General features: G+C 44.8%; 1 protein-coding gene across 2 annotated transcripts in view; it reads left to right on the forward strand.

Moving 5' to 3' along the window:
* The window catches only part of NR3C1 (nuclear receptor subfamily 3 group C member 1), a 597,661-nt gene that overhangs the window by 462,011 nt on the left and 121,056 nt on the right, over positions 1-14,594 (forward strand). The window lies entirely within an intron of this gene.

The following is a 14,594-nucleotide window of genomic DNA, read 5'->3' on the forward strand; positions in this document are numbered from 1 at the left end:
GCAGTATATTTCACGTATTTACAACTTGACCACAGGTGGTAACAACTTCCTCTTTAGCCAGCTTTGGCCTGCTTTTATTTAAATAAAGGCCCCACTTGTGTCATACAGTGTTTTTTTTTTATGTAAAACTTTTTTTATTGATTTTTTTTGGGGTAAGGTAAAACATACAGTAAGTACCACTGGGCAGTTGCCCAGTCCGAAACATACAATAACTCAACAGAATATCATGTAACTCTTCCATCAAGTGCGAGTAGACCTTTCAATGTGTGAAATCCCACCGTGGCTCTCATCTCTCATGATATTTCTAAGAACATCCCTGTGATGTATATACATACTCTTCTGTCCTTGCGCAATAGTCCATAACATTGGACTTTAAAAGTGGGAGGCCTTTGTCTGACCACTGATGACGGTCGGGCAATATTCTTTTAGGCTAGCACCAGCCCAGTTGCCACCAATAGTCTCATGGCTTGGTCACCTCCCCCCCTCGTCCGTGAGACCTAGGAGCGCCATCCTCCGATCTCATGTTACAAGTCTGCCCACAACTTGAGTACGTCTATAATGTATACTTGCCCTCCATTTTTATATAACAGAACAACTCCATATTGTGTGGTAAAAGGTGCCCAATTTCACCTTGCATTGCAGACAATTTGGACTAATACCTGAATTCTTTTTACACTATCCAGCGAGCTAAAATATACCTGGTGTAGGTATTTAACTTGTATGAGTCACAGTGGCATGGACACTGCAAAGATTCTAGGTGCAACTTCTGTCTCAACTGAGTCATTGTCAAGTGGGCTAACGTCCTGTGTCCACCTGTCCCGTAGTTAATGAAGGGGCTGCGGAGTAGTATTAACTAATGCGCAGTGAACCTTGGAACACCCTTTAGCAGCAAGTCATGCCATTGTAAATTTAAATCCCTACAAGTTGTATTCGGTCTGTGCTATAAGTTCAGGCACATGCGCCTCAAGGGCATTGCACAGCTTTAGGCAGCGAAAGTGCCTTGTGAATGTGGTAAGTGTCTATTAGGAAAGCAAGTGATCTGACGGGGTCTCCTTCCCAGACATCTCCTAATTTCGAGATTCTGATGCGATTCCAATTACTCAAACCTGGCAAGTTACCGGCATGAAGGCAGGCGCCATACCGCAGTGGGGTGTCTGCAGTCAGCGCCCCGTGGAGCACAGAAGCCAGCAGGACAGGACCATGATAGTAGGAGGCGAAAGGGTCTGCTGTTTAGTCAATTCAATCAATCAGGAGTTTGTAACTAGCAGCTACTCACCCGTGAGGGTCTCAAGGTGTTGGGGGAAGGGGTGCTCCATGGGGTACTGAAAAGCCAAGTCTTGAGGTCCTTCCTGACCTGGAGCAGTGTGGGTCTTTGCTGAGGGGAGGTTCTTCCAAGTCTTGGCTGCGAGGTAAGAGAAGGACTTTCTACCCGCTCTGGTCTTATGTGTGGGACGATGGCCAGAGAGGTCAGCTGATCAGAAGATCCTCTTGGGTGCGTGGAAGGAGAGGCGGTTGTGCAGGCATGCTGGGCCGATGTTGTGGAGTGCCTTGTATGCGCGCTGGAGGAGCTTGAGCCCACCACGCATATCTACGCGCCCCAGCTCTCTGCAGGCCCTTGAAACAGTGTGATCTGCGATAGGCACGCTTTGACAGCCCCAATAATAAAGTTGGATGTCTTCCAGCTCCAGCGCACACTTCCTGAAGGCCACGCGGGCTTGTTTACGCTGCAGGCCCACAGAAAAGACGATGTGGCCGGTTGCAGCAACCGGGGTGATTTGAGTCGTATAACGTATGGGAAGTTTTGAAGGTGTATATAAAACCAGAAGTTAAAATAATGTTGAACAATGCGCCCCGACCGGCAATGCTGACAGCGGCAGGCGCCAGGAATCCGCTGCACGCCCGGTCCTGGCAGAGGGGCGGTCTGTATTTAGTTTCCAGGCTCTCTGCCCCGTCAGGGGTCAGAGGTCAGTCGCCAATTGTAGGTTGGCAACTGCAGTTTAATGGCATCATACCCCGAAATTTAAAGGTATTGCACCGTAGTCCCGCAGCTCGCTGCCGGAGATTGCGCCATGTCGTCGGCCTGTTACGTCCGCAGCCTTCATCTAGGGGACGGTAATTCCCAATCCCTCCCTTGGAAGCCTGAAGGAAGATTCCGACAAATCCCCGTCAGGTGTCACTGGTGTGTTTTACAGTCAAAGAGAGTGGGAGCGATGGAACGAGATGCGCCGAGGTGAAATGTGCTGCCGCGGCCAGAATGGCTTCTAGGTTTTACGTGGATAGATGGCTCTGCAGTTGTCGACATCAAAACACGTATCTTGCAAGGGATCAGCGCGTGTCAGCTCCCCTTCATGGGGTTCTTAAAGAGCAGGGTGAAGCCAGAGGAAGGAGGCCCCTCTATGGGTCACACTGTGCTCCATTCTTCCCAGGAAGCCAGAAAACGAGCCAGACAAACCTCAGTAGATGTTCATTTAAAGGCCCAAGTCAAGAATCATTGAAAAGACCCTCGTGTGATGTGTCTGAACACTAAACAGGGTTCATCTGCGAACAAATATGAACAAAACGAGTCCAATCTCCTGCCCAGAAACATTTCTGTCGAATCCGATTGTCGTTCTGTATGTGAAAATCACTCCATTATTTACTGGTGGCAGAAGCTTTACGCCTCTCTCTGCCTCAGAAAGGGAATCTCTTGTCCCTCAGAAGTGAATGAGGTGTCATTTACTGTGAATAAAACTGAGGTGTCATTTACTGTGATAAAACTCTACAGGTGGGACGAGTAATTATAAGTACATTTCTGCATCACGCCAATTGCAGCCATATAACCCGATGTTCCTATTACCAGCTTAATGGCGACCAGTTTATCATCCTCTGAAGGATGAAAGGCTGAACCGCCCTACGAGTATTCAGAATTTGTAGAGGTCACACGCGGATGTCGGGTCAACTCAGTGAGCCATCTAGCTAACCGAAGGCCAACAGGCTGTCTGTCTAGAAGTCTTTTATAATCTTGGTTGAGTTTACTTCTATTTATCCTTGTTTAAAAAAAATGTTTGCTTGTGTGTGTAAAATAGGTACTTTGACGGTTATGGGACTCTCTGTGGGTGGGCTTGTTTTTATTACACAATAGCCCGCGTCTAAGTATACCCCAGGTGTATATTAGTATCAAGGTGTGATTTTTGTGTATAGCAGAGCAGCAAGAAGGTGCATGGTTTCAGCAACCAAATAAAACCTGTAGCAGGGTGCAGCGTTCATACTGATGATGGCTGTACATTTGTGACGTTACTGTTCTGTACTGCATGCAATCTTCCGTACACACATGCACTGGTGTTGTGTGCATAGCCAGCCCTTGGGTAAACAAAGTGGCGTCAGCCCTAGCCTTAATTACATAGGCCTTCCTCCAAGTCAGAGGGGGGGGGGGGGGGGCTTGTCTGGCGTGTTTCCTGAATACTAGGGTTTGCTACTGCAGTGTGTCTGTCACTGCACTGCACCAGTGACCTCCCGCTTACTTCACTGAAGCCTCACTCTCTGTGAGGCGTGCTCCTTTAGCAGTAGAGTTAATCATGTTCTCTCCCTTCAGTACAATGCAGTGTTAGACTGGTATCACAAACGAGCAACGTTCCCACATGACAATAATACAGGTAGTTTCCTCAGTAAATAGTTACACGTACCACCTTCTTACATCCTCTACTTTTGATCTCGAAAAGATACATTGCCCCATCCCTCCCTACTCACCGGACTATGACATCAGGTAGGGGACAAGTAGGGGTGCAAGAACTTGCAAAGGAAGTTCCTCTGTCACAAATTAACATAGTTCTTGCGAGCACGAGGATCACTACACCTAATATCTTCATAAGCAAGACACCTTGGGCAACCTCCACGAATAGACAGTAAAATGGATGACCGTACTGAGAAATAACTGAGGGACCCAAGGATTGAAATAATCTGTGATCCAGGAGGAGGAAAGATTGAAAAAACTGTGGAGCAGGGAGTCTGGGAGACAAGCAAAGTCTACAGAGAGGGAGACATCTAACACTTGATACTGAGAGGGAAAGGGGACCTTGGAGGCAATTTATCTAAGGGACACGGGTTGGAATCCATAGTGTGATACCAAACCAGAAAGAAAAAGACTTAAGAAAGCAGGAACAAGGGACTCGAGAACAAGGAAAGCGCTTTGGTTTCCATTGAGGGGACAGGGAATCAAGTAGTCGGGCAGCATTGGCTCTACTAGATCCAGCTCCTGTGCTCAGCTACCCAGACAATATGTAGTCCATGGAGACCCAGACGTGCATTCAAAAGTGCTTGTGGAAGAGCACACATTTTCACTTAACTAATTCACCACTAATCCTTTATGGGTTCCTGAGTAGTGTGCCACTCGCCGAAAAAGAGCTTTGATGCCTTGTCAGGGGTAGTAAGCGCTATATAAATGCAATTACAATACAATACACAATACCTGATGCCCAAATACGGGTCTACTGGGAGTCCCAAACGACAGACCATCATGGTCATATCTGACGTAGTTACGTGGTTGACCACAAGACGTGACTCCCAACTCCTCTGCACTACGTAGAGGTAACTCTGGGAAAGTTTATACTCACTTGAGTAAGGCTAGACCTCGCCTCGGAGTGCAATATCATAGGGATACCCTCGCCCTACACCACACGACTTGGACTTCCTGGAGCCAGGTGATGATTGCTTACTCACTCCCACCGAGATCCTTTACCAGTTAAACTCAATCAGAAGTGTCCGCAGAGGGGCCCGTGAGTGGAGGGGGCATGACGAGCATCCGCTTGCTGTGCTTTGAAAAACGCTCCTTTTCGGGTGGAAAGAATTACCCATAAACACGCAGGAGCATTGCTTGCAGCTGAATGGCATTTGGCAGGTCTTGTGATAACAAGCAGAACTGAAAATCAGGGTTAATTTATGGTCCTTGCATAACTTCTCCCTAGACTAAACGTGTACAGTTGGCCTGCAGCTGGCACAGGCTCGAGAGCCGTCGACCCTAGCTGTGGAATGTCGTTTTCCTTTTAAAAAGAAAAAAACATCTTGATGTATTGAGATTGAAGCTTCTCTAGCTCGTTAAAATATTTCCGTGGAGTGCAACGTGGCAGTAGCTGGACTGTGACTGATATGAACGTTTTTCCTAGAGCGGAGCCTCATCCAGGAAGGCCCGGTGCTCTCGGCGGTGGTACGAGAGCCACGAGTTACATTTCAGCTGGACAGAGTCTTCCTTCCATCCTTGAGCCCCCCACAAGCCTTCCCCTCAAACCCCAGGCCTCATCAGCCGCAGAGACTCTTCATGATTTGGGCGAATGTGCTTTTGTCTTGAGCGTACTGAAGACTTAGGTCTTCGGACCATATTTTCTTGTCTATTGGTGCCAATAAGGCACGTGGAGTGTCTGCTAAGGCAATCAGTGCCAGTTGGATGTATATTGCATCAGCTATCGCTACATTTTCATTGGAGGCCAACCTCCATCTTTGTGTGGGCACCCCCCCCCACCAAGGCTAAGGTGGTGACTTTTGCCGGGCATTCACTTGTCATAGGCAAACGTGCCCAGCGGCTCTGTGATCTACCCTCATATAATCTTCAGCGCTGACACTGTGGCCAAGGTCTCCTGTGCACCCTATTTGCCTATGCAGCCCGATGCTGCCCCCTGTCTTCTCTTTCTCAGCTGCTCTGGAGTGGACCCACAAGTCGAGAATAGGAAAGAACCTAGGCAGAAGAGTAGTAAAAAGTTAATTGATTGGCAAATCTATTAGTCCCTAGGCGCTTCCCCATTATCACTGCCTTCCCTATGCACATGTACACTTTCTGGGTATGAAAAGTGCCTTTTTACAGTTGTCGAGACACAAGATTTTGTATTTATAAAGATAGAACCAGTGCAAGCAGTAGTAAGCACAGTAGTAGTGATGCAAGTGGTGTAGAAGTGCAAGGCCCGCATGTGGGCCGGCGTCAGGACGGGTAGGAGCTGAAAGCCAGCACTCTAGCGGAAACTCCCGTTAAGGTGCGGGTCTACCTACCCCCTAGTCCATGGGGCAATTCTCCACATGTCTCTAGGTCACATCAGGAGCGGTTCACTTATCAAGTTGTAGCCTAACTGTAGTGTTTCACAGTTTTGGCCCGCCCTGACCTCACAGAGGGTCTTACTACCTCTACTCACTTGCACTTCTACACCACGGCTTGTTTTTCGGTCCTGATGAAGCGCTCCGGATCCTCGTGACCAACCAGACTCAAAACATGTCGATCTTCTAGTTACCGGGGCACATTACTCCCAGTGGAGTAATGCACAACCTTCTGTTTTTTTAATCTGACAAGGGTACCGTCATAATAAATATACCCTCTTTGGTAACTCTTAGCCAGTTTTAACTTTCACACACACTTCTACCCCTCAGATAGGACTCCCCCCCCACATACCCGCACCCATCTGATGGCTGTTCTCAAAAGATCTCCGCCAAAGTGACCCTTCGGGGGACCCGTAGGGCATTGCAGCGCCAGCCTGGCCAGGAGCAAACGCCAGATGATGAAGCATGACATCCTTCGGGGTGTATGAGGGCAACAAGAGACAAGACTTGCTCTTGCCTCAGAACAGTGGGTACTAGACATAGGATCACTCTATTGCTTGTTTTCTTCCTTTTTTCTTTTTGGTGAGTGGGTGACTTTTGGCACCCCTACCTCCGGAACAGTGACACCCTCCCCTTTTTTTTTTATTTGACGACTTAATTTAGGAGCACAGGCATTGGGCCATAATTAGCTCCTGGTCCCCCTTTCTTTTTTGCTGATACAACATTGGGTTGGGCCATAAGAATTATTGTGAATTAAGGACAAATAGAACATTTGTTTGTTTGTGCATGATATATATGGGAAAATATTTTAAAGATTTTCTTTCCCTTTTGTAATTTTTATACACTTGTTTCAATGTCTGAGGCCTGGATAATTTTTTATGCAGGGTCCAATAGTTGCCAAGTCTGTCTCCTAAAGCACGGATCTTTAGAACCAATGCTCCTAGGTTCCAGATCTGATCTTGGTCAAATCAGTTAGTACCCGTGTATTTCATGTGCTTTGCTAGCAACAATTGTCAGACTTCATGAAAAAAGCTGAATGTCAACATGAAAGATTATATATTCAAAAAACGTGAACAGCTGAGAAGTGCTTAGAGGGGATTCAGTTATCAGTTTGCACTATGCAATTTTTCTCACTCGAACTTCACTGACATCATACTGTTGTCCTGTAATGTAAAGAAGAATTTCTGTACATCACAATATATGAAAAACATGGTTATTGTGCCAGTGTTCTTGTTCTTACTGATCTCACTTTTGTTGGCACTTTTTATTCTTGAACCAAATCTGAGGGGTTGCTTCTGTTTCCTTCAATTGTCTCTTCCATTTGAAATGTGCGCTTGTTTTGTTACTCTTTCCTTTTCCCACCTCGGTCTTAGGATGTGATTTGATTCAGGCCCTTCTGGCTTTGAACTACCCAGTGCTAAAGGACTTTAAACAACTCATGCTGCGAACTGACTGGCCATGAGCCCGGTATGTGGCATAATAAATGCACTCTTGCTCAGGCTTCTCTCATGATTGTGGTTTCCTAAATCACCTCACTTTTTGATGTTTAAATTATTTTGTAGTCGCAGATGCACATGCCTGCTTACTGTGCAATGAGCAGCCTCAAACCTATGAGGCTATGAGAAGCACAGGTGTCACATATGGATATCAGCATATTGCTTGTATGTCCAACCTTGCTGGTTTTCTCTCCCCTCTCTAAGCTCCCTCCTCACTCTCTGTACTTTTCTCCCCCCACAATACTCTTTCATTTGCTCATATTCTCCTTGTCTCCCTTTCAAACTCCAACTCACTCCCTTGACACACTGTTTTCCCCTCTCTTACTAACCTTGCGTCGCCTCTAACTCTGTACTGCATCTTGCTCACGTTCTCCCGCACCCATCCTTTGGCAAGTCCAAATCAGATGGAGATGACCTCACAGCCTAGGCTGCCATGTTTTTCCCTTTATTTCGGAGCTCTGACAGGAATTTATAGTTACAAAATAAAGGGTCAGAACTCCTAAAAACATTGTTAGATGTTAATGTGAAATATTAAGGGATAGTAATGGGGCCTTTTTAAGGTGAAAAGCACATCTGGGTCACATAAATGTATTTTAAAAACTTGTAGCCAGGATGGGGGTAAAATAAAACATAATTAATGATTTAGTTGAATGATAAGTATTACAGGATGGATGATGACCAATGATTGAGTTATGAAAATTTACTTAAGTGGCATGTCAGTGAGGACGCACAGTGGACCCCACACACCAAGTAAACAGCCGATTCTGCTGCATTTAGCCACATTTGCTGGTTAAAAAATAAAAAAAACATTCTGCATCTCAGTTTTATTTTGTATTTTGGTGTCAATGTTGGCTTTAGGGAAGTTCTTTGTGCACACTTTGGCCGCTACCCTCTGGTCCACCGCAGCTACTAGCTCTTTCACTGGAGGGGGTGGTAAGTTTAGATTCCTACTTCCTGTTTTGCACACTGTACCGCCATTTTGGTGGTTAGTGGTTTAGTTGTCTTCTTGGCACCTACTTAAGATGCATGTCAGCACGGACGCATGCAGTGGGTGCAGGAATCCTAGTCGGAGATCAGACCCTTTTTAGGACTCCCCGGCTGAATTTTGGATCTTAGCACCCTCAGCAGCTAATAAGTGTCATCATGTTTTAGATCTACTTCAGGTGCAGTTTAGCTGCCATAAGTGCATGTTTTGGACTGTGACCACTTTGGCTTTGAGCATGGAGGCAAGTGGCATTACCCAACTTATACTCTGCTAGATTTGTCTCATTAAACTGTAAGTCTCTAGTTAAACGTAAACTAGATATTAAGGAATTCAAGGAGGACCACTCGCCAGATGCTGTCTTTTTAACGGAGTCCTGGTAGACAGAGAATGTCCAGGCAGATATTCTGGAAGTCATCCCACAAGGCTTTGCCATAGTGAGACAGGATAGGCACTTTCACAGAGGGGGAGGAACAGCTATTATCTTTAAATAAGATTTGCAATGCTCCTTCTCGCAGTGCTCTATAGAGAGGTGTGAAGCAGCTCTGTTTTCCCTTGCTCTCACAAATAATTTTTCAACCTCAGGGTCCCTGCTCTACCGCCTGCTTGAAACGGTGGATAAGGCTGAACAAATAATACAGGGTGTGCATTTGTCTGTGTGGAGGTAGATCAAGTGGAGGAAATGGAGCCTCAGTGGTGTTGACTTCGATAGACTCGATGTCAGATAGGACAATCCGAGCCTCATTTTCTGGCGGTGACAGTCGACAACGGTTTTGATGTGCCAGAGGTGGAGTCGAGAGTGGAGCTGAAGGAAACCCCATTATGGCTCGGAGGATCCAGCTGGCACTGAAGGCGAATCCACAGATGATAACCCAGGTGGAGAACCTCTCGGTTCCATGTGGCTAGCCGGTGCTCAGAGGGCGTCTACAAGGATCCAAAAAGTTGAAGCCTGGCCTCTTTCAGCTCTTCAATCTGCTCAGGAGTGGTGCACATCCCCAGAAACTCTGGTTGTACTGAAACAAGTTGGAGGGATCAGCTCTGAAGTCGAATGTCTTTGGGATAGAAATGTATGCTTCTCTCCCCCACTTTCTCAAGGGTGTGTGACTGGCGGATAGGGGCTGAGTCCCGCTTCAATTTCTGATGTTTTTTCTTTGACTTACCAGAAGATTTGGATGAGAGGAAGACTAATCCCTGGAACGACTCCAGCTATTACTGGATCTTGAATGGGACAGAACTTTCAACTTGGACTGGTCTTGTTGCGGAGTTTTCTGGAGTTTGGTGATGTAGAGTTTCACCTTGCGGTTTCAGATGACCTTCTGGTTCACCGTCGTCACTGCATGCTTTAGAGTCGTTGCTTGACCCCAAGCACCACAGGTACATTTGGTGAGAATCTGTCACAGACATATATTTGTGAAATTTCTTATAAAACCTCTTGTTTTCAGGGGGTGACATGACCCTTGCACACTGTAAAGCAATTTTTTGATTGAGATACGCGTCTTAAAGTGACAAAAGGTAACTCTGAATCCACGTCTTGGGTCGCGGAAATAAATGAAATTTCATCACCGAGTGAAGTGGCATCTATATAACCTCCGCACATAATTTTCGGAGTGAAGCGACATAATTGTGAAGCCACATGGAGCCATCTACCTGCACGGTACTGCTGAAAAGTTTCGAATCCAGTCTGATGCCTGGGAAATATTCATAAGGTCAGGGATCTGTGTCTAGGAGTCTCTATTAATTGTTTACCCACTTTGAGATGCACAAAGATAATTGATGCTTTTACTGCTACTGGTCATATGCTAATTGTTCCAACGCTTACTAAAGCTTGAGAACACCTTTTTCAGTTCACAAAAGACAGCAAAATTGGCATTGGAAATCCTTGGAGTGTTTTTTTCTGCTTACAGAAACACAACACACACAATCATTTCTTACTGTGCATGCTGAGCTTGTGACAAAGCGAGCAGGTCTTAATGGAGCGAGTGGCATCTATTGATCGCGAGGAAAAGGAGCTGAATTGCTAGACAGTTCTGCTGTGCGCAGTGAAAAAGTGAATCCTTTGTCAATAACAGGACTATACTAGAAGAAAGCGTACAAAGGGGTGACCGGGGACATTGCATTCTTGGGACGCAGGGGCTAAATTGTACAGATTGTATTAGTACATGGATGGGTGACATCTGTTAAAGATCAGCACGTGCAAGAAGTGTCTCATTCTAATCAAGCGAGCTCCAGGTGAGGACTGTCGGGCACGTAGCATCCAAGAGGGGGAGTTGACTTCCACACAGTGCTTCATGGCTATTCTACACTTACTGTTTTAAAGATATGATTGAGAAAGATAAGAACAGTTTGTCTGCAGTTTTATTTGAGTGGTTTTTGTTTGAGTGCGTAAAGAGCCACTTGTCTCTTTTATGTGTGTGTGTCATTTGTTAGAGAGCGAGTGTGTGCTTTTGATGTCTTATGCATGTCTGTGTTTGTATGTGTGTACGTAGGCACATGTGCATGTTTGAGAGTGCAAATATCTGGTATCTACCAATGGCATAACAACAGGTTCCAGACATCTTGTGGCCACCTCTAGTGTAACGTAGCCACCTGTACCATCAGGTAGGCATTCCTGTCATAAGTGATCACCACAGACATCTATTAGACACCTCCGGTAACTTGTGGCCCCCTTGGCATATTCTGGACATCCCTGGCATCCGGCGGCTACTACTGGCAGCAGGTGGCCACTATTAGATATGGTGAGGATGGGGACCTGGGACGGTGGTATGTTGTGGGTATTCCTGTCATAGGGCACCAACCACTGGCATAAGGTAGAAATCCCTGCCGTCCGGTGGCTATAGCTAATATAAGTATTCAGTGAGGATCCCTCCTCCAAGCCAGACATCATATATAGTTGCTGACCACTGAGAGCATCTGGCAGCCACTCTGGCCTAAGGTGGGGTGTTTCTGTCATTTGATGGCCACTCCTAGTATCTAGAGACTACACTTGACATATTGCTTGTATGCCCAGTATTTGATGGTAACACATAGGCAAGTATTGCAATATCTGGCTATGTAGGGCAATATTAAATGTGAGCACTTGTTGAAAATGAAAAGCTGATACTTGAGGGTGAAACTAATGACCTTATCATCATCATCATACTTTATTCGGCAATTACAGCCATAAAAGGTACCACAATAAAAACATACAGTTATAAATACGAATAATACAGAAGGTGTGACTGTAAAACCATACAAACTCGGTAAAAAACCTAATGTAGCTTGCAATGGAAGTAGTGCCACTCTATAAGAAACGGCTCTCAATTCATAACCAATGATTGGAAAAATCACATATCTAATATATAAGAGAACTCCAGAGCGTCCTTATTACATTTGAAAGCTGGCATTTTAGGAAAAAACTTTGCATTTTTAGAAAATAACAAGCTGATACTAGTCTTTATGCCATGTACAGTGCAGTGTTTGAGCTTATGCAATGTATCACTGACAGACAATTAATAACCCTGTGGCACTGAAGTGTGTCCTGCTCTGAGCTTTTCTTAAAACCAAGAAAAACTAACTATGGCTAATGTTTAAACTGTGAAAGGTTTGATGATGTTCTAGAATGAAGACGTGAATGTATATCTTTCTACCATGATTAGTGTATGACTGTGTATTGGAAAATTATCCTGTGAAGAACTTCCATCAAAATAACATTCCCAACCTGTTTCCTTCTGTGAACCCCTTTTCAGCCCCCGACTTGTGCCTTCCTCAGGCGGTTTTATTCCAGGTTGTATGGTTTCGTGAAGCGTTTCATTGCTAAGAAGATGTTGACAAATTCAGGCGTCTCTGCCTGCTCGAAAGGAGGCCGTGGGTCACAGTGCTCCGCTTTGCTAATCTCCTTTACATTAACATACATTTGCAATGCAATAGGTCTCGCATTTGCGAGTTTTTAAGCTATTGGCATTGTAAATGACAATTTTTATTTATATGTTTTGATAATGTGATATGTTATATGTTTTGATAATTAACACATAAATAAAAGGCTTTGTCATTTACAATGCCAATAGCTCAAACTCTTGTAAATGCGAGACCTATTGCATTTCAAAGAAGCAGCTGCCATTGTCCCGGGCTGCTTGGGAAGTGAAAGCACGCATGGTGCGCTGAATGTTGCAGGAAAACATGTCATGCCTGCAGTAAGAGAAACTCTTTAAAGAAAATAGTATGTGTAGACTAAATAAGACATACCATGTAACAGCAGAAGTAAAAGGGCCAGTCCTCATGGGACGTTACAAATGAAGACAAGGCGGTACTAAGGAAGCCTATTAACGAATCAGAAGTCAGCATTTACAGAGGACAATGACACAAGCCAATGAAAAAATATGGGTGGAGCTTCAAGTCCATACTCGAATACAGCATGCATCTCAGAGCAGTGCATGCGCTGCCCAGGCTCGACCTAAAAAGCATGCGAGGAGCAGACGAGAGATGTGCTCCTTAATTATACTAGCTAGGGCCCTTTTACACTAATGTCTTAACATGAAGAGCACAAAATGTCTGAATGTGACTGATAGCAGCAGGCAACTGTTAAATTATGTAACTCAAACCCCTTCGACTATATTGTTTTTAATGTAAGGATAAACTTTGGGTTGTCTTCTGTTTTTATTGCCACTTTTGACAATGTCATGGTTAAAAATAGAGAATGAGTGCCCAAACTTGCAATTAGCCCATGAACTTTTTTCAGTAGATGACATGCTTTTTCACCATTCTCAAATCATTAAATGTCTCCTCCACCGTTAAAATAAAAAACAGTTTCCAGTGTAGTTGACAGGCAGGCCTTTAGAAACTATTGAATGGCCGCTTGTTTGTACATATGATATTAGGACTGGTGCCCCATAAATGCAATATTTGGAGGCATCCCCCCATGTGTTTATATATGGTGTCTATATGAATGTTTTTCATTTTTCATTGTTTGTAATATGTGTTTGTATTGATGGTGTTTAATGTTTTTGACAACAGTGTTTCTTTTCGCACATTTTGAATTGAAAAAATATGTAAAAAGGATCAGAATGAAAACGTTGCCCGCTTAGTATTATTGGCTAGGTGTGGTGTCAACATTTTGAATTTATTAACCTGGCCATCTTTGTTGTTTATCAAGTTAGAGTGGTCTAGGCCAGGTAATAACCAGACCCAAGCCTTTTTTGGTTCCACCGTTAGGGCAGTGGTGCAGGAAGAAAATATGAATGCAAGCTTTTAGTGACAAATGGCGTGTTATGGCCTGTCCCATCAGTTTTTCTAGCGCTACTGTAAGTAAGTGAGACCATGGCCTGAAATAAAGCTTACATATTACTTGCACTTATAGGCACATGGTGATATGTGTAGATGGCCAACACCCAGATATGTTGCCATTCATTGTCAGCACCTTGTCCCTGCAAGTTAAGCGAATGATGAACCGAAGGTCTCTGCCTTATTTGTAGGCAAAGCTGTCTTCTCCTTCAATTGGCTAAGCTTGACAATCTCTCAGCCTCGGCCAGTGAGACAGAACATTGATGGAGACCTGGAAGAGCCAGCGCATAGTCTGGCATTCATACTCCACTTTTTCATGCTGCTCATCTGGTCACTTTTTCCAACCCCAACTTATTGCAGCTCTCTGTGAGACTTGACATATGTTGCGAGGGATCCTAATTAGCTAAATGTGCTTGGCATTGGATAGCAAATGTGAATACCAGGGCGTATCATATGCAATTCCTGTGTCAGGTGATGATGTTGACTGATGTATGATGAATACCTAGGTGCATGCTGCCATTGACTCGTATATTGTGTACCTGGGTACATATGCCATTGACAGGCATATGATGGGGTATCTGTTGCACTCAGTGGCCTTGACTGATATATACACATTCAGTCAACATTAAAGAATGGTATTTTAGGATGAAAGTAGTGTATTTGACTGCAAACTAATTTTTAATGTATAGTTTGTGTGGTGCTGGTACAATCTGAAGGACACATTAGAGTCCTCTTCAGGGTCAAATGAAGAGTAATCTGCTGACAGAGTATAGGCTAGAAACGAAATGGTCTCCCGACACTGATGT

This window comes from Lissotriton helveticus, chromosome 7 (genome assembly GCF_964261635.1).
Source record: "Lissotriton helveticus chromosome 7, aLisHel1.1, whole genome shotgun sequence".
In the NCBI taxonomy this organism is placed as follows: Eukaryota; Metazoa; Chordata; class Amphibia; order Caudata; family Salamandridae; genus Lissotriton; species Lissotriton helveticus.